Source organism: Sapajus apella, unplaced genomic scaffold (assembly GCF_009761245.1).
Source record: "Sapajus apella isolate SASKATOON/1434 unplaced genomic scaffold, GSC_monkey_1.0 scaffold6, whole genome shotgun sequence".
Lineage (NCBI taxonomy): Eukaryota > Metazoa > Chordata > Mammalia > Primates > Cebidae > Sapajus > Sapajus apella.
The window spans coordinates 42382090-42400621 of NW_022436946.1; the positions used below are offsets into that span (position 1 = coordinate 42382090).

The 18532-nt window shown below is 42.2% G+C and overlaps 1 protein-coding gene across 7 annotated transcripts in view; it reads left to right on the forward strand.

Moving 5' to 3' along the window:
- Positions 1-18532, forward strand: part of PDSS2 (decaprenyl diphosphate synthase subunit 2) — a 279633-nt gene that overhangs the window by 187830 nt on the left and 73271 nt on the right. The gene's annotated exons all lie outside the window — the stretch shown is intronic.

An 18532-nucleotide genomic window follows, 5' to 3' on the forward strand; every position in this document is an offset into this window, starting at 1 on the left:
AGCCTGGGCAACAAGAGTGAAACTGCCTCTCAAAAAAAAAAAAAAAAAAGAATTGGATCACATGTGGGCTTGGAGAATGAGTGCAAGGTTTTATTCAGTAGAAGTAGCTCTCAGCAGATGGGGGAGCCAGAAGGGAGATGGTTTTCCCCTGGGGTTGGGCCACTCAGCAGCCTGGGCTCCCCTACTGCCCCAGCCAAATTCCATGTGGTTCTGCCAGTGGATGGCCTGCCTTCCTGCCGACGTCTGTGGGTATGCTCTTGGGCCAGCGTGCTCCACTCCACGTCCTCTCGCGTCCAGCCACTTGTCTTCTTCCACCAACGTGTTCCTCTCGCCGTCCAGCAGCTTCCATCTTCTTTCACAAATCCTCTCCTCTCCAGGTTCAGCCGCTTGTGTGTCTGTCCACTAGGGTCTAGGGTTTTTATAAGCCCAGGATGGGGGCGTGGCAGGCCAGAGTGGTCTTGGAAAATGTAACATTTGGACATAAAAGGAGGAGCACCTGTCCTCCCCTAGGTGTGTGGGAGTGGAGCCCTAGCCAGGGACCTGCCTTTCTCTACCCAGCACTTCCCCATCCCCCCTCCCATATCATCTGTACTTTAGTGAAACCTGATTTGATAGCATCTGCCTGCCATACCTGAGATCTCACTATGTGATAATTATAGTGACTAGTTCTGGCTGTTGAGACATTGTTTTCCCTTGGGATATTTCCCGGGTGTTCAACTTAGTTCCATATAAGATATTTATATTTTACAATTAAATATGTTAATTTTTACATGAAAGTGTTATTGTTGGTTTTAAGGTTCTTAATTGATCTACGCTTACCATTTGTCCACTATAATTAGCTCAGTTCATTAATAATTTTGTGACCATGTATTAAGTACTTTTGTGTCAGGCAGACCTAACAGCAACAACAATCAATGATTAGATAGCCCTTTACAGTTTGCTTATACTTTCTTTGTACACAGTCACCTATGAAAAGGGTGACATTTTTGGTATTCCCATTTATAGAGGAAAAGCTTGAAATTCAAACAAAACAAATGGCAAGAAAAGTATAGTGTCTGAAAATTGTTTGTTAATATGTTTCACAGTTCAAAATGAACCCAGGTTTTTTTTGTTTGTTTGTTTGTCTTTTTTTTGCGACGATGTTTCTCCATGTTGGCCAGGCTGGTCTCGAACTCCTGACCTCATGATCCACTCGCCTTGGCCTCCCAAAGAGCTGGGATTACAGGTATGAGCCACCAAGCCCAGCCATGAACCCAGTTTTTTCTTGATTCTAAGTCTCATCCTTTTTCTAATATTTTCAATGTGTTTCTTCCTGAAAAAGAGAAAAGAAGCAACAAAGTATTTGAAGGGCTGTTGATTGTACTTGAACCACCACTTAGCAATCACCAATTGCTGACTTTATTTAAATACAGTGATTCAGAGGAATGCTAACCTTCATTAGCTACATTTTACTAAAGACACTCCATAGCAATGCTTCATTCATCTGTCCTCTTTCCCTGCCACTTCCTCATAGCCCTTTTATAAGCAGTTAAGGCTTGCGTGGTGGCTCACACCTGTAATTTCAGTACTTTGGGAGGCCAAGGCAGGAGGATCATGAGGTCAGGAGTTGAGACCAGCCTGACCAAAATGGTGAAACTCTGTCTCTACTAAAAATACAAAAATTAGCTGGGCATGGTGGTGCGCACCTGTAATCCCAGTTACTCAGGAGGCTGAGGTAGGAGAATCGCTTGAACCCGGGAGGCAGAGGTTGCAGTGAGCAGAGATTGTGCCACTGCACTCCAGCCTGGGCAACAGAGCAAGACTCCATCTCAAAAATTAATTAATTAATTAAGCAGTTAAATTTCTGAAAATAGCCAAACCATTTAAAGAGCCATTCATTTTAAATAATGGAAACAAGATGGCATGGTGGCTTAAGCCTATAATCCCAGCACTTTGGGAGTCTGAGGTAGGAGGATCCCTTGGGGCCAGGAGTTCAAGACTAGCCTGGGCAACATATGAAGACCCCATCTTTACAAAAAATAAAACAATTAGCTGGGTATGGTGGCCCCTGCTTGCTCAGGATGCTGAGGTGAGGCAGGAGGATCACTGGAACCCAGGAGTTTGAGATTACTATAAGCTGTGGTAGCACCACTATTCTCCAGCCCGGGTGACAGAGCAAGACCCTGTCTCTTAAAAAATAATAATTTTTTTTAAAAGAATGGAAACAAAAATGCATAAGTTGAACTGCAGTAGTGGGAGTGCTTCTTGACGCCTCCATTTGTCCCTCAGGTGCAATTTAGGTTAACCACAGCAGCCCAAGAAGTACCTCAGATGCAAGAGAGAGAGCACTGCCCCCACATGGAGTGCTGTCAAGGTTTTCATGTTCTGGCAGGGCTGGGAAGCAGCCATGAGTGGAGGTGGTGTGGGAAGAGAGGCCACCTCTTCGGATCTCTGTTGCACAACCTCCGTAGCCTTGGGCCAATTTAGTACACAAAAGAATTGCTTTGTGATTTCAAAGAAGCTGCAAACTATTTCATCTCTCTAGGGATAAGAGGATACAATAGCAGTCTGTTTTCTATATGGCAGCTTAATGCAGTGGTGGAGATCCTGGATAGCAGGAAAATAGCTTTTTGTTAAGTAGCATATATGTGACTTAGATAGATGCATAACAACAAATGGAGGGAAATTGGGACTGGATACATTAGAAGTCACCTTCTCCAAAAGAAGTTTGTAATCCTAGCTGCTGGGGAGGTTGAGGCAGGAGAATCACTTGAACCTGGGAGGCAGAGGTTGCAATGAGCCATGTCACACCACTGCACTCCATCCTGGACAACAGAGCAAGACTCTGTCTCAAAAAAAAAAAAAGGGAAAGTACATGTTTATTAAATAAAAATTGAAAACAAAAAAAGGTCGAGGAAAATAAAAATTATTTTATAAAACCATCCTGCAGAAATGAATCATGATTGTATTTTCATATATTTTGTTCTAGATTTTATTCTGTATTTCTTCCAATTTTGAGTTATTATTGCATATAACACTTTGCATATTGATTTACTTTCCAGTATAATCATTTTTGTCGGCCGAGCGCGGTGGCTCACGCCTGTAATCCCAGCACTTTGAGAGGCTGAGACAGGCAAATCACGAGGTTAGGAGATCAAGACCATCCTGGCCAACATGGTGAAACCCTGTCTCTACTAAAAATACCAAAAGAAATTAGCTGGGCATGGTGATGCATGCCTGTAAGCCTAGTTACTCAGGAGGCTAAGGCAGGAGAATCGCTTGAACCAGGGAGTTGGAGGTTGCAGTGAGCTGAGATTGCACCACTGCACTCCAGCCTGGCAACAGAGTGAGACTACATCTCAAAAAAAATATTTTATTTTAGTCATTAAAAGTCTTAAAAAATATAATTTCAGCAGGCCGGGCACAGTGGCTCACGCCTGTAATCCCAGCATTTTGAGAGGCCAAGGCAGGCATATCACGAGGTTAGGAGATTGAGACCCATTCTGGGTAACATGGTTAAAACCTATCTCTACTAAAAATACAAAAAATTCCCCGGGTGTGATGGCACGTACCTGTAGTCCCAGCTACTCAGGAGGCTGAGGCAGGAGAATCATTTGAACCTCGGAGGCAGAGGTTGCAGTGAGCCCACATCACACCACTGCACTCCAACCTGGGCAACAAAGCAAGACTCCATCTCAAATATATATATATAAAATATATATACACACACACATATATATAATTTTATTGATTGTTTAATAGTTCTTCACATTGTTACACTGTAATTTACTGAACCATTTCACAATTTGGGGGTGTTTACTTTGTTTCCAATTTTTTGTGTTTTTCTTTTTTTTTTTTTTTTTTTTTTAGCGAACAGCTCCTTGCTATAGGTTTTGCTTTTTTGAGACGGAGTCTCTGTCACCCAGGTTAGAGTGCAGTGGCACAATCTTGGCTCACTGCAACCTCTGCCGCCTGGGTTCAAGAGATTCTTCTGCCACAGCCTTGTGAGTAGCTGAGATTAAAGGTGTGCACCACCATGCCCAGCTATGTTTTTATTTTTAGTAGAGACGGGGTTTCACCATGTTGGCCAGGCTGGTCTCGAACTCTAATTCCTAACTTCAAATGAGCCTCCCACCTCAACCTCCCAATTGCTGGGATTACAGGCATGAGCCACCATGCCCGGTCTGGTTCCAATTTTCTTTACTAAATTAAACAATATTGTGATAGCACCTTAGTGTATATAACTTTGCTCAACTTCATACTATTTGCTGAAAACAAAAAACAAACCAAAAAAAAAAAAAAAAAAAAAAAAAACCACAAGCCAGGTGCAGTGGCTCACCTCTGTAATCCCAGCACTTTGGGAGGCCAAGGCAGGCATATCACAAGGTCAGGAGTTCAAGACCAGCCTGGCCAACATGGCGAAACCCCATCTTTACTAAAAATACAAAAATTAGCTGGGCATGGTGGCAGGTGCCTGTAATCTCAGCTACTGGAGAGGCTGAGGCAGAAGAATCGTTTGAACCTCTGCTCACAGGCAGAGGTTGCAGTGAGCTGAGATCGCACCATTGCACTCCAGCCTGGGTGACAGGGTGAGACTCCATCTCAAAAAAATCCTGAAAGTGAGATTCTTGAATCAAGAAGTAAGAATATTTTCAGTGTATCTCTGCAGAAAAGGACTACCGGAAAACCTGCTTATAAGGTTGATCATTGGCTCGCATCGAAGATACTGGATTTTGGGAGTGTTCCTACCATTCTCCAAATGATAAGAATGGCTCATAGTGGCTAAAACTGTTTCTACAAACAATATGGTTTATACTGAATACCTGCTTTCCTTCTAGGAGTCTGGAATTTTGCTACATGCTAGGCAGAAAATGCCTACCTACATGACCAGCCCCAATAAAAACCCTGACCACTAAGTCAGTCTCCAATAAATTTCCATGGTAGACAATATTTTGTATATGTTATCACAATTCATTCTTGGAGGAATTAAGCACACTTTGCGTGACTCCACTGAGAAGGGATCCTTGGATGTTTACACCTGGTTTCTTCCAGACTTCATCATCCTATGGGGCTTTTTCTTTTTCTTTCTTTCTTTTTTCTTTTCTGAGATGGAGTCTCACTCTGTCACTCAGGCTGTAGTGCAGTAGCATGATCTTGGATCACTGCAACCTCTGCCTCCCGGGTTCAAGCAGTTCTCTGCCTCAGCCTCCCAAGTAGCTGGGATTACAGGTGTCTGCCACCACACCCAGCTAATTTTTGTATTTTAGTAGAGACTGGGTTTCACCATCTTGGCCAGGCTGGTCTTGAACTCCTGAGCCTTGTGATTCACCTGCCTTGGCCTCCCAAAGTGCTGAGATTACAGGTGTGAGCCACCTCGCCCAGCTGGGGCTTTTTCTTTTTAGTGGTTTTGCTTTGTATCCTTTCACTGTAAAAGGGTTGTTACTGTGAATTGGACTATATGCTGAGTAACATGAGTCATCCTAACAAATCATCAAACCTGGGGGTGGTCTTGGGGACCCCGAACACACTCATTTTTCTGATTGTTTATTGTTTATTTTCCACCCACTCCTGATCCTTCCTGAGGAATTTAATCAAAGTCCTCTACAAAAGCAGTGTCTCTGACTCATTGTGATGTTGAGATGGGGAACAGGACACTTCTTTCCTGTCTCTAGAGGTTCAGTTCTTATTGGCTTGGCCTCAGTCTCAAGAAAGTGAGAGGGTTTTAAAAGAGAATCCAATTGTCTTGGGAAATAACTGATTTTAACAAGTCACTTAAGTTCCAAAGATCCAGACTATTTTTTTCAAGCACAGATCATATTAATACTTTCAGTATCAGTCAGTGGATTATAATGATGAATATCGTTATGTTTTTGTGGGGCAAGATAATTCTGGCCATTTCTTTTCTTTTCTTTTTTTTTTTTTTTTTTTTAGAGCTGGAGTCTTGCTCTGTAACCCAGGCTGGAGTGCAGTGGCACGATCTCAGCTCACTGCAACCTCCGCCTCCTAGCTTGAAGTGATTCACCTGCCTCAGCTTCCCACATAGCTGGAACTACAGGCATGTGTCACCATGCCTGGATAATTTTTGTATTTTTTATTAGAGATGAGGTTTCAGTGTATGTTGGCCAGGCTGGTGTCAAACTCCTGACCTCAGGTGACTTGCCCACCTCGGCCTCCCGAAGTGCTGGGATTACAGGTGTAAGCCACCATGCCTGGCCTATTTGCTTTTCTTTATGCTTATATTCCTTTTGCTCACAGGCAGCTTTCAAGTAAAGTATAAAAATAAGAGGCCAGGGCCAGACACAGTGGCTCATGCCTGTAATCCCCACTTTGGGAGGCTGAGGCAAGAGGATTCCACCTGAGGTCGGGAGTTTGAAACCAGCCTGGCCAACAAACATGGTAAAACTCCATCTCTACTAAAAATACAAAAGTATCTGGGCATGGTGGCAGGTGCCTGTAATCCCAGCTACTTGGGAGACAGAGGTTATAGTGACCCAAGATCATGCCGTTGCACTACAGCCTCAGCAACAAAAGTGGAACTCTGTCTCAAAAATAAATAAATAATAAATAAAAATAAGAGGCCAGGAGTAGTGGCTGATGTCTGTAATCCTAGCAATTTGGGAGAACAAGGTTGGGCAATCACTTGAGCCGAGGATTTTGAGACCAGCTTGAGCAACATGGCAAGAACCCATCTCTACAAAAATTAAAACATTAGCCAGACATAGTGCTATGCCGGTAGTCCCAGCTACTCGGGAGGCTGAGGTAGAAAGATTGCTTGAGGCTGCAGTGAGCCATGTATGTGCCACTACACTCCAGCCTGGATAACAGAATGAGAATCTGGGTAACAGAATGAGACCCTATCTCAAAAAAAAAAAAAAAAAAAAAAAATTTAGTCCACTAGGAAGTTAAGGATTGTCTTCTACCTACAAAGCCCTGTGCTGCCATATAAAATATAGTAAAAAGATGAGCCAAACGAGTTTTCCTCATTAAGAAAAATAATAGGAGGGTAATGTGAATGAGAAGTCACATCTAGTTGGGGAAATCAGAAAAGGCATCAAAAAGAATGTTATATTTGAGATAGACATTAAAGATTGAGAAGCATCCCAGGCAGAGGAAATAGTATGATGAATGCAAAGAAAGAAAGCTTTTTTTTTTTTTTTTTTGAGATGGAGTTTTGCTCTTGTTGCCCAGGATGGAGTGCAATGGTGCGATCTCGGCTTACCACAGCCTCCACCTTCTGGGTTCAAGCAGTTCGCTGGGATTATAGGCATGCACCACCACGCCTGGCTGGCTAATTTTGTATTTTTAATAGAGACAGGGTTTTTCCATATTGGTCAGGCTGGTCTTGAACTCCCAACCTCAGGTAATCCACCTGCCTCAGCCTCCCAAAGTGCTGGGATTACACGCATAAGCCACCTCTCCAGGCCAAGAAAGCATATTTGAGATCCAGGCTTCTTTCACATAGGATGTAAAGGACTAATGAAAAGTAATATTGCAAAAGCCAGTGTTTATAACACATGGTAGAAGATCTGTAATGCCAGAATGTATTAGTTTCTTTTTCCTAAATTTTTTTTTTGAGAAGGAGTCTTGCTCTCTCACCCAGGCCAGAGTGCAATGGCGTCTAGGTTCAATGGCGTCTAGGCTCATGCAATGGTATTCTAGGCTCACTGCAACCTCCCCCTCCCAGGTTCAAGTAATTTTCCTGCCTCAGCCTCCAGAGTAGCTGGGATTACAGGCACCTGCCACCACACCCAGCTACTTTTTGTAGTTTTAGTAGAGACCGTGTTAGCCAGGCTGGTCTCCAACTCCTAATCTCCTGATCCTCCCACCTCAGCCTCCCAAAGTTCTGGGATTACAGGCATGAGCCACCATGCCCGGCCAGTAGTGAACTCTTTTAGCTTTTGTGTGTCAGAAATGTATATTCACTGGTATAGAGTTCTAGGTTGACAATTTAGTTTTCCTTCAGCATTTTTAAAGATGTTGCTCCATTGTTTTCTTGCTTTCATTATTTTCAACAGGAAAGTTACTGCCATCTTTATCTTTGTTCCTGTCATCATAAATAGATTATCATATGCTTTCATGTTCTTTTTTTTGTGTTTCTTCTGCTTGGAATTCATTGGGCTTCTTGGTTCTGTGAGTTGATTGCTTTCATAAAACTTGGCGGAAAAGTTATTATTTCTTCAATTTTTTTTTTCTGGCTTTTCTTTTCTCCTCTTTTAGAGGGGCCCCAATCACATAATAGGCTGCTTTAACTTGTCCCAGAGTCACTGATTCTTCTTCTTTTTTAATATTTGTGATTCATTTTGGATAATTTCAGTTGGCGTGCATTCAAGCAGACCAGTTTATATGTTCTGTGTTTCTACTTAATATGCTCTGTGTTTCTTCTACTTCCTTGTCCATATGGAATATAGTTATAAGAACTGTTTTAATATCCCTCTCTACTAATTATATCATCTGTGTGATTTCCTGGGTTGGTTTCAATTGACTGATTTTTTTTTTTTTCTCATTAGGGGTTGTATTTCCCTGCTTTTTTGCAACTTGGTTATTTTTGGTTGGGTGCCAGACATTGTGAAATTTCTTTGATGGATTCTAGATAGTTTTGTATCACTATAAATATTCTTGAGCTTTCTTCTTGAATGTGGTTACTGAAAACAGTTTGATTGTTTCGGGTGTAACTTTTGTTACTTTTAAGCTTTATTAGGCACGACTGGAATAACATTTAGTCTAAGGCTAATTTTTTTTTTTTTTTTTTTTTTGAGACGGAGTTTCACTCATGTTACCCAGGCTGGAGTGCAATGGCGTGATCTCGGCTCACCGCAACCTCCGCCTCCTGGGTTCAGGCAATTCTCCTGCCTCAGCCTCCTGAGTAGCTGGGATTACAGGCACGCACCACCATGCCCAGCTAATTTTTTGTAGTTTTAGTAGAGACGGGGTTTCACCATGTTGACCAGGATGGTCTCGATCTCTTGACCTCGTGATCCACCCGCCTCGGCCTCCCAAAGTGCTGGGATTACAGGCTTGAGCCACCGCGCCCGGCCAAGGCTAATTTCTTTCACTATTAAAGCAAGACTTTTCTGAGTACTTTACTGATGCCCTGTGAAGTTTGAATTTTTTCCACTCTGACTTGTGGAACAGGAACAGGAATTATTCCCAGCCCTGTGTGAGCTCTAGGGATTATTTCTGCTGTTCTTTTGGGTGATTCTTTCCCGGACTTTAGTAATTTATTTGTACTATGTACTGGTAATGCTCAGCTAGACTTTAGGGAGGATCTGTGTATATCTTCAGAGATCTCTCTGCAGCTCTCTCTTCTTGTGTACTCTGTTCTATGGACCTTAGCCCCTAACTAACCCTTTTAGCCTCTCTAGACACCCAGGTTCAGCATCTCAACTCAAAGGTACTGTTAGTTTCCTCTGCATCCTGGCATTCTCTCCAGGCAGAAGCTGGAACAATTATGAAACTCATTTATTTCCCATTTCTCGGGTGTCACTGTCTTTTGTTTCCTGATTTCAAAGGGCTTATAACTTTTGTTTCATATATTTTCTTCAGTTTTTAGCTCTTTCAAACAAGAAAGAAAACCTAATCCCTTTTGCTCTATCTTGGCTGGAAGTGCTAATTTTCAGGACTTTTAAAATTTTATGTTATAAAAATAACAAATATAACATTTCCCTCCTATGAATTTTATGGTGCTGTTGCATTGCTGGTACCATAAGTGCTTGTTTAGTATGTCTATTGGGTACATTGGCCGTGGTAATAAGAAATCAAAAATGACACCAATGTTTTGCATCCAATTGACCAGAAAAGATGATGATATAGTTGCCAGCCAAAGAGGATTGGTTTTAGAGAAAGCAGATAAATTTAGTTGAGGTCGAATTAATGTTGAGGTGCTGGCAAACTCTCCAGATGAAAGAGTAAAGAGCTCCAGAAAGGTGATTTGGGAATTCATCTTTGTAGACTGATAGGCAAAAGAGTTTAGGTAGACCCCCCCGCAAAAAAAAAAAAAAAAAAACTGTTTAGTAAGATAAAAATGGAGAATGGAGAATATGGAAGGGAAGTTGGAGTGATTATCTATCAGGCTTTGCTGTAATTGCACTTTGACACTGTTTCTTCCCAACTAACACCAAAAGAAAAAATATATTATGTTCTGCATTATTTAATTACTAATGTTTTTCATTATTTAATTACTAATGCTACAGATAACTTCATTTTATTTTTCTGTTTTTTAAAGACCTCCCTATATTGCCCAGGCTGGTCTTGAACTCCTAGCCTCGAGCAATCCTCTTGTCTCAACCACCCAAGTAACTGGGACTACAGGCATGTGCTACCATGCTAGGCTCTGGAAATTCTAGATTAATTGTTTCTCATTGGAGTCTTTTTTTTTTTTACATTTATATTTATTAATTTAGAGACAAGGTCTCACTCTGTCACCCAGGCTAGAGTGCAGTAATGTAATCATAGCTCACTGCAGCCTCAAACTCCTGGGCTTAAGCAATCCTCCCATCTCAGTCTCCCAAAAAGCTAGGGCTACAGTTGTGCACCACCATGCCTGACTAATGTTTAAAATTTTTTGTAGAGGCAGTGTCTCCCTTTGTTACCTAGGCTGGTCTGGAACTCCTGGCCTCAAGCGATCCTCCTGCCTCAGCCTCCCAAAGCACTGAGATTACAGGTGTGAGCCACCACTCCTGGCCTCTCACTGGATTCTAGTTACATTGTTTGTTATCATGAATCCTGTAGTACCCATAGAGCTATATTAGGCAGTTTTGGTGAAGTGTATATTAGTAATCTTGTATTGATTTTCTGCTGTGTGAAGAAGAGCGTACTGAGTACTCCTGGAACATTCAAAACAAAGCAATAAAGAACACAGACCTGCCCTCAAGGATCTGATGATGCTTACAGGTTAGAGGAAGTACATGCATATGAAGCTGCCGGAGAGCAATTTCCCATAAGCCCACATGTAAAAATGTATGAAACAGATGATATATGTAGGAGAAAGTGCAGCATTAAGAAGTCACAATGTGGCCAGGCGCGGTGGCTCACTCCTGTAAACCTAGCACTTTGGGAGGTCGAGGTGGGTGGATCACCTGAGGTCAGGAGTTCAAGACCAGCCTGGCCATGATGGTGAAACCCCATCTTTAAAAAAATAATAATTAAAAAAAAAAAAAAAGAATTCACAATGTGGCCGGGTGCAGTGGCTCATGCCTGTAATCTCAGCACTTTGGGAGGCCAAGGCGGGTGGATCACCTTAGGTCGGGAGTTTGAGATCAGGCTGACCAACGTGGAGAAACCCATCTCTACTAAAAATACAAAACTAGTGGTGCATGCCTGTAATCCTAGCTACTAGTAAGGTTGAGGCAGGAGAATTGCTTGAACCCAGGAAGCGGAGGTTGCGGTGAGCCGAGATTGTACCATTGCACTCTAGCCTGGGCCACAAGAGCAAAACTCCGTCTCAAAAAAAAAAGGGAATTGACAGTGTTTCAGAGGGAGCTTCTTGGAAGATGTAATTTTAAAGCTGAGTCCTAGAAGATACAGTAGAAATGAATCAATAGAAACTATTGGGCCAAGCACAGTGGCTCATGCCTGTAATCCCAGCACTTCAGGAGGCCAAGACAGGAAGATTGCTTGAGCCCAGGAGTTTGAGACCAGTCTGGGCAACATGTTAAGACTCTGTCTGTACAAAAAATAAATAAAAATTAGCCAGATATGGTGGTGCATACCTGTGGCTCCTTGGGAGGCTGAGGCAAGAAGGATCACTTGAACCCAGGGAGTTGACACTGCAGTGAGTAGAGATCACACCACTGCACTTCAGCCTGGGCAACAGAGCAAGACCCTGTCTCAAAAAGAAAGAAAGAAACTATTGAAGTGTGTTGGGATCAGGAAATTGTCATCCAGCATGAGCTGGGAAGTCAGATTTGTTTATTTATTCATTTAATGTGTCTTTTGAGCATCTGGTGTGCAGCAGGCACTGGAGATACAAGTGCTCTGTGAATAAGACATCTTTGCCCCCATAGGGCTCACATCTCAGTGAAGAGACCAACTATAAATAAGAAATCACATGAATAGATGAACAAGAGAAATAACTGGAAGCAATAACTGTATAGGAAAGAACCAAATAGGAAGAAATGATAGTGAAGGCTTGAAGGAGTTACTTTAGAGTGGATGTTCATGGAAGGCCTGTCTTAGGAAATAACATTTAAGCCGAGACCTGAATGACAAAAAGCAGCCAACTATGTTGGGGGAAAAAAACATTCCAGGAAGAGGGAGAAACTCTGGCAAAGGCCTGAGGGAGGAATTGCCTTAATCTGTCCATGGAATAGAAAGAAGGGCCACCCAGGTGGAGCATGGTGTATGAATAGTAGAAGAGCTTCTGGAGAGGCTGAAGTGGGAGAATCACTTGAGCCAGGAGTTTCAGGCTGCAGTAGTTCAATTTCAGAGGGGCAGACAGGTGTTATGAAAATATATGTAATATAAACCTGAAAATGCTTTGGACACAGGTTCAGCTAAACCTAACCAAGGCAAGAAACCTATCATTCTGTTTTAGTTATTACCGTGTTTTTGTTATTATCTAGTTACTACTCTAGGATTACTCATTCAATTTGAAATAGTATGCAGTAGCAAATAACCATAAGGTCTTATGCAATAAGATCTTTGATAAAGATTGTTGTAGAAGCTATGAGTAGGATAAATTGTAAGCCAAAGAAATTAGAAGCAGAGAGACCAGCTGGAAGACTGTTGAAATAAAAGCAGGTGTGAGGCAACAGACAAGATTGTTGGCAGTGGAAACAAGCGTAGGGCAAAGGCCCAGGAGTTCAGCAGGTATTTTATCTTTCCATTTATTAAGTGATTTACAATTTATGTCTCCTGTTTTATTACTCTCTTACTGTGTATTTTGTGGAACTGAGTCAACATCCATCATCTTTTAACTTGTTTTTTGTATATCACAGTCTTAATGCTAAGCCCCTCTAAAACAGCGTTTTCCCATAAAACTTACTGCATTGCACAAAAATATGGTTTTTAAAAGTAGTTGACAACAATTAGGAGTATAGAGTATTTGTACAGGTTCATTTCAGTCCCTTTGCAGAATATAGCATTTCTAGTCTGTCATGAGAGACCCCAAGCTAAAATAGCCCAGTATAGCCATTCCTGAATTCTTTTAAAAAAAATTTTTTTTTAACTTGAATGGAGATGGGCTCTTACCATCTTGCCCAGGCTGGTCTCAAACTCCTGGGTTCAAGGGATCCTCATGCCTTGGCCTCCCAGAGTGCTAGGATTATAGGCATGAACCACCATGCCCTGCCTCCTGAATTCTTAACCTACAGAAACTGTGAGAAAATAAATATTTATTGTTGTTGTAAACCACTGAATTTGGGGTAATTTGTTTCGCATCAGTAGATAACTTATGTACACATTCATGCCCTTTGCCATGTCACTGTAATGTCTAATCACTATGGGCAAGGGGTATTTATTTACCTGTCCTTTAACTCTGGGCTCACTTGTTTTGACCAGTATGAGGCTCTCTTGCACCTGTGTCATCACCATGAGAAAAACATGCCCTGGCTAGTCTACTGGTCCAGGAAGAATGAGAGACACTTGGAGCAGAGCCTCTTCAGCCAACCTAGAGATGTGCAGTGAGAGGCAGAGCTACCAGTCTAGATTAGCTGAATCCCAGCTGATCTAAAGACACATGAGCAATAATAAATGATTACTGTTTGAAGCCACTGAGTTTGAGGGTACCTTTATCAATAGTAAACTGGAGTCAGATGGATTAAGAGATTTGTGGGGAACTGGTGCTCTAGGCCAAGCCTGAGATTAGGGAGCTGGTTTGAAGAGTTTAACTGAAGGAAGCTTCTAGCCTGAGGACCTAAACCTACCCTCCAGGGCTAGGAATCATTTAGTAACTGGAATGTCAATCTTCCCCGGGCTGGAGAGGCAAAGGTTTGGTACTGGGGTTTTCAGGAAAGCCATGTCAGGGCTGTTCATGAAGCACCTACAGTGTTTTTGTTATTGTTGTTGTTGTTGTTGTTTTCAGTTTTGTAGTTTGTGGTGACTGAATTTGCAGGATCACCAAAAAGTCACTGCACAATCTTTACTCTTTTTTGCCAGCACCAACATCGACCTTTGCAGTCTCCCTGACTGACTTCATTCTGCTCTTGCTCAGCTTTTTTTTTTCTTGAGGTCTTTTTCTTCTCAGGCCATATCTTTCAAGTCCGTATCTGGCCTCACATTTCTTTGCATAATCCAGCAAGTCTTAAATCATGCCAAAGCCAGTTTTCTTGCCACCACTAATGTGAGTTCTGAATACAAATACAAATATAACATCCAGTGAGATTTTGTACATTTTGGTGAATTTTCCCCGAATTTCGGCCTTGGGTACTGTTGCCCTCCAAGGATGAAGGACATCAATGACCATTTGTTGTATTTCCACTGAAGTAGTGAGTCAGTTATTCATGAACTTCCTGGTACAGGTAGTTACCATATAATTCCTGATGTTAGTCGATGTTCCAGCAGCCAGAGAGGACTACAGTGTTTATATATAGACATTATTGTACATGTATGCACACAGAAGCACAGAATAATAGCGATGGAAGATCAGGAGCTTTGAGGCTGTTCCCATAAAAATGGATGAAGGTGGGCAGGGGAGATTGACTAGAAAGAGGGAATCAGTGAGTTTGAGTTCAAAGAAGCTAATAGACCCTACCAAAGTAGAAAGGGCCTTATAGTAAAAGTTTTATTTTGTAGATCAGAAATAGAAAAAGTATATTTTTTGTTGGAGTTAAAAATATCCCAAGTATATATACATGTAAAAGCTGTTTTTAAAAAGACATGCATATCCTAAGAGGTTTAAAAGTAAAACAATGAGCGGTGTATAAAAGTATTAAAATACTCTGAGGTGTATTTCATTGGTCAATTTTCCCACAGCCTTTCCCTCACATAGTACCCAAGGCATGTATTAATGAACTAATAAAACATGTCATATCATGTTTTATTGTTTGCTGGGCATCTGTTCAAGCTTCTTTCACTCACAATTAAAGACTTTGAAAATGCTTGGTGGTGATGATAATAAATACCTTTAATTTTACTAGCATCCTTTTTTATAAAGTAAGCACAGTCATAAATCATTTGTTGCAAATAAAAATATTGAGTTTATTCAGATTTAAAGACTGTTGAGAGTAGTTTATTTTGAGATGGAGTCTCCCTCTGTTACCCAGGCTGGACTATAACGGTACGATCTCCACTTACTGCATTCTCCTCCTCCTAGACTCAAGCAATTCTCGTGCCTCAGCCTCCTGAGTACCTGGGATTACAGGCATGCACTACCATGTCTGTGTAATTTTTCTATTTTCAGTAGAGATGAGGTTTCACTACATTGACCAGGTTGGTCTTGAACTCCTGACCTCAAGTGTTCCACCCACCTTGGCCTCCCATAGTGCTGGGATTACAGGCATAAGCAACCATGCCCGTCCTTAAGAGTGGTTTAAAATGGTTGTTTTAGTTACGAAATGTATCAAACATATAAAAATGTATATAGTAGATATCTACAGTTTAAATGATAAAAATAAAACAAGGCACCCACAACCATGCTTAAGAAATAGTACTGGCTGGGCACGATGGCACATGCCTATAATCCCAGTACTTTGGGAGGCCAAGGCAGGAAGATCACCTGAGATCAGGAGTTCAAGATCAGGCTGGCCAACATGACGAAACCCCATCTGTATTAAAATTGCAAAAATTAGCCGGGTATGGTGGTGGGTGCCTGTAATCCCAGCTAGTCAGGAGGCTAAGGCAGGAGAATCACTTGAACCTGGGAGGCAGAGGTTGCAGTATGCCAAAATCGTGCCATTGTACTCCAGCCTCGGCAACAGAGCAGAAAAAAAAAAAAAAGAAAAAGAAAAGAGATAGTACTATAGGCTAGGTGCAGTGGCTCATGCCTGTAATCCCAGCATTTTAGGAGGCTGAGGCAAGAAGATCACTTTAGCCTTGGAGTTCAAGACCAGCCTGGGCAGCATGGCAGAACCCCATCTCTACTAAAAATACAGAAATTGGCTAGGTATGGTGGCTGCACACGTGTAGTCCCAGCTACTTTGGAGGCTGAGGCAGGGGGATCACTTGAGCCCAGGAGGTAGAGGCTGCAGTGAGCCAAGACTGTGCCATTGCACTCCAGCCTGGGCAACAGAGTGAGACCCTGTCTCAAAAAAACAAAAATAGTACTACATATATACTTTTTTAATCTACAAAATGTTTTTATTTAAAGGAGGTTTAAAAGTCGCCAATAACCTCGTCTGTATAGTGGTGAGTATCCCTGCCTGTCTCGTGGGAGACCAGGGTTTGATTCCCTGACGGAAAGCAAAAAAAAATTTCTTTTTTTTTTTTGAGACAGAGTTTTGCTTTTGTTGTCCAGGCTGGAGTGCAGTGGCACGATCTCCCCTTATTGCAAACTCTGCTTCCCAGGTTCAAGAGATTTTCCTGCCTCAGCCTCCCGAGTACCTGGGATTATAGACACCTACCTCCATGCCCATCTAATGTTTTATATTTTTAGTAAATAGGCCAGGCGACTCATGCCTGTAATCCCAGCACTTTGGGAGGCTGAGACAGGCAGATCACAAGGTCAGGAGTTCAAGACCAGCCTGGCCAATATGGTGAAACCCCGTCTCTACTAAAAATACAAAAATTAGCCGGTCATGGTGACGGGCACTTGTAGTCTCAGCTACTTGGGAGGCTGAGGCAGGAGAATGGCATGAACCCAGGAGGTGGAGGTTGCAGTGAGCTGAGATCATGCCTCTACACTCCAGCCTGGGCGACAGAGCAAGAATCTGTCTCAATAAAATAAAGATAAATAAAAGCAAATGTATTGTGAAGTATACATGTTAGAAATCAAATATAGGAGTATTAGATTAAATATGTGAAGGTGGTAAAGTGAAGGTTGATATAGATACTGAGAAGGCAGATAAACTGTTGGTGACTAAGAAAGCTTAGTATGTATAATGGCCCTTTTGATTAAGTAGACCCTCAAATTTAGAGTGGGTCTAGGTGTTGAATATTTTTATTTGTTAAATGTCCTAATTGAATTTGAACACCATTTGGAGGCACTCTAGGTTACTTATAACTATCACAGCAAAATATCTTAAAAGGCAGTTTATTTGCCTGAGAGACGAAACATCACTATTAGGCATGTAAAGTGTTTAATAGAATACCATTCTGATCAAAGGACAAGAGTAAGACATTCAGAAAATGAAACCCAAGCCTTCAGTTACTATCTGTCTATAGGCTGGTGAGTCCCAATTTTTATCTCCATCCTGGGTCACTCCTGGGCTCTGGAGCTAAATATTTAACTGTTCTCTCAACACCTCCATTTGGAGTTCTCACAGGCATCTCAGACTCAGGACATCTAAGACCATATATATATTTCCCTTTAAAGCCATCCCATTGTTCTCTGTCTTCATAAAAAATATCACTATTCTTTCAGATTTTCAAGGCAAAAATTCGTGAGTCATCCTTAATACTTCTGCTCCTCACCAGGTTCAACCTGGTGCCTGCCTTACGCACCAGTCTCACCATCCACTAGAAGCATAACTGGAAGGGAGCAGAGGAGGAATTTCTCTTTGGAGCACCCTCTTTAAAAGTAGGCTGTGGGCCAGGCATGGTGGCTCACACCTGTAATCCCAGCACTTTGGGAGGATGAGGTAGGCAGATCACTTGAGGTGAGGAGTTCAAGACCAGCCTGGCCAACATGGTGAAACCCTGCCTCTACTAAAAATACAAAAATTAGCCGAGTGTGGTGGCACACACCTGTAATCCCAAGTACTCAGGAGGCTGAGGCACGAGAATCACTTGAATCTGGGAGGCAGAGGTTGCAGTGAGCCGAGATCGTGCCACTGCCCTCCAGCCTGGACAACAGAGTGAGACTCTGTTCTGCGCACCCCCCCCAAAAAGAGAAAGAGACTGTGATGGCTTAAAAAAAAAAAAAGTGTTGGTGACTCACTTTGGTGAGCATTTTGGGAAGCCCAGATGGGTGGATCACTTGAGCTCAGGAGACCAGCCTGGGCAACATAGCAAAACCCCATCTCTACAAAAAAATTAGCAGGGCATGATGGCACACATCTGTGGTCTCACCTATCTGGGGAGGCTGAGGTGGGAGGATTGCTTGAGCCTGGGAGATCAAGGCTGCCGTGAGCCAAGATCACACCACTGTACTCCAGCCTGGGTGACAGAGTGAGACTCTAAAAAATAATAATAATAATTTTTTAAAAGGCCAGAAATTATTTTACTTTCCTCCTGTTACCTCCTGTTCCTCATACTCCTTATACTCAGACCATAATGGGCTTGTGAACCCCTCAACCAATAGAGTCAGTAGAAGTGACACTGTGTGGCTTCTTAGGCTAGGTTATAAAGGGGTCTCTGAATGTTCACTGTCTTGGAACAGTCCTTCTCTATGCTTCTTCCCAGAACCCAGCCACCATGCTGTGAAAAGCCACGCAGAGACACCATGAGTAGGTGCTCCGGTTATCACTCCCAGTGGCCTAATTGACATGTGAGTGAATAAGCCATCTTTCTGGAAGTGGGT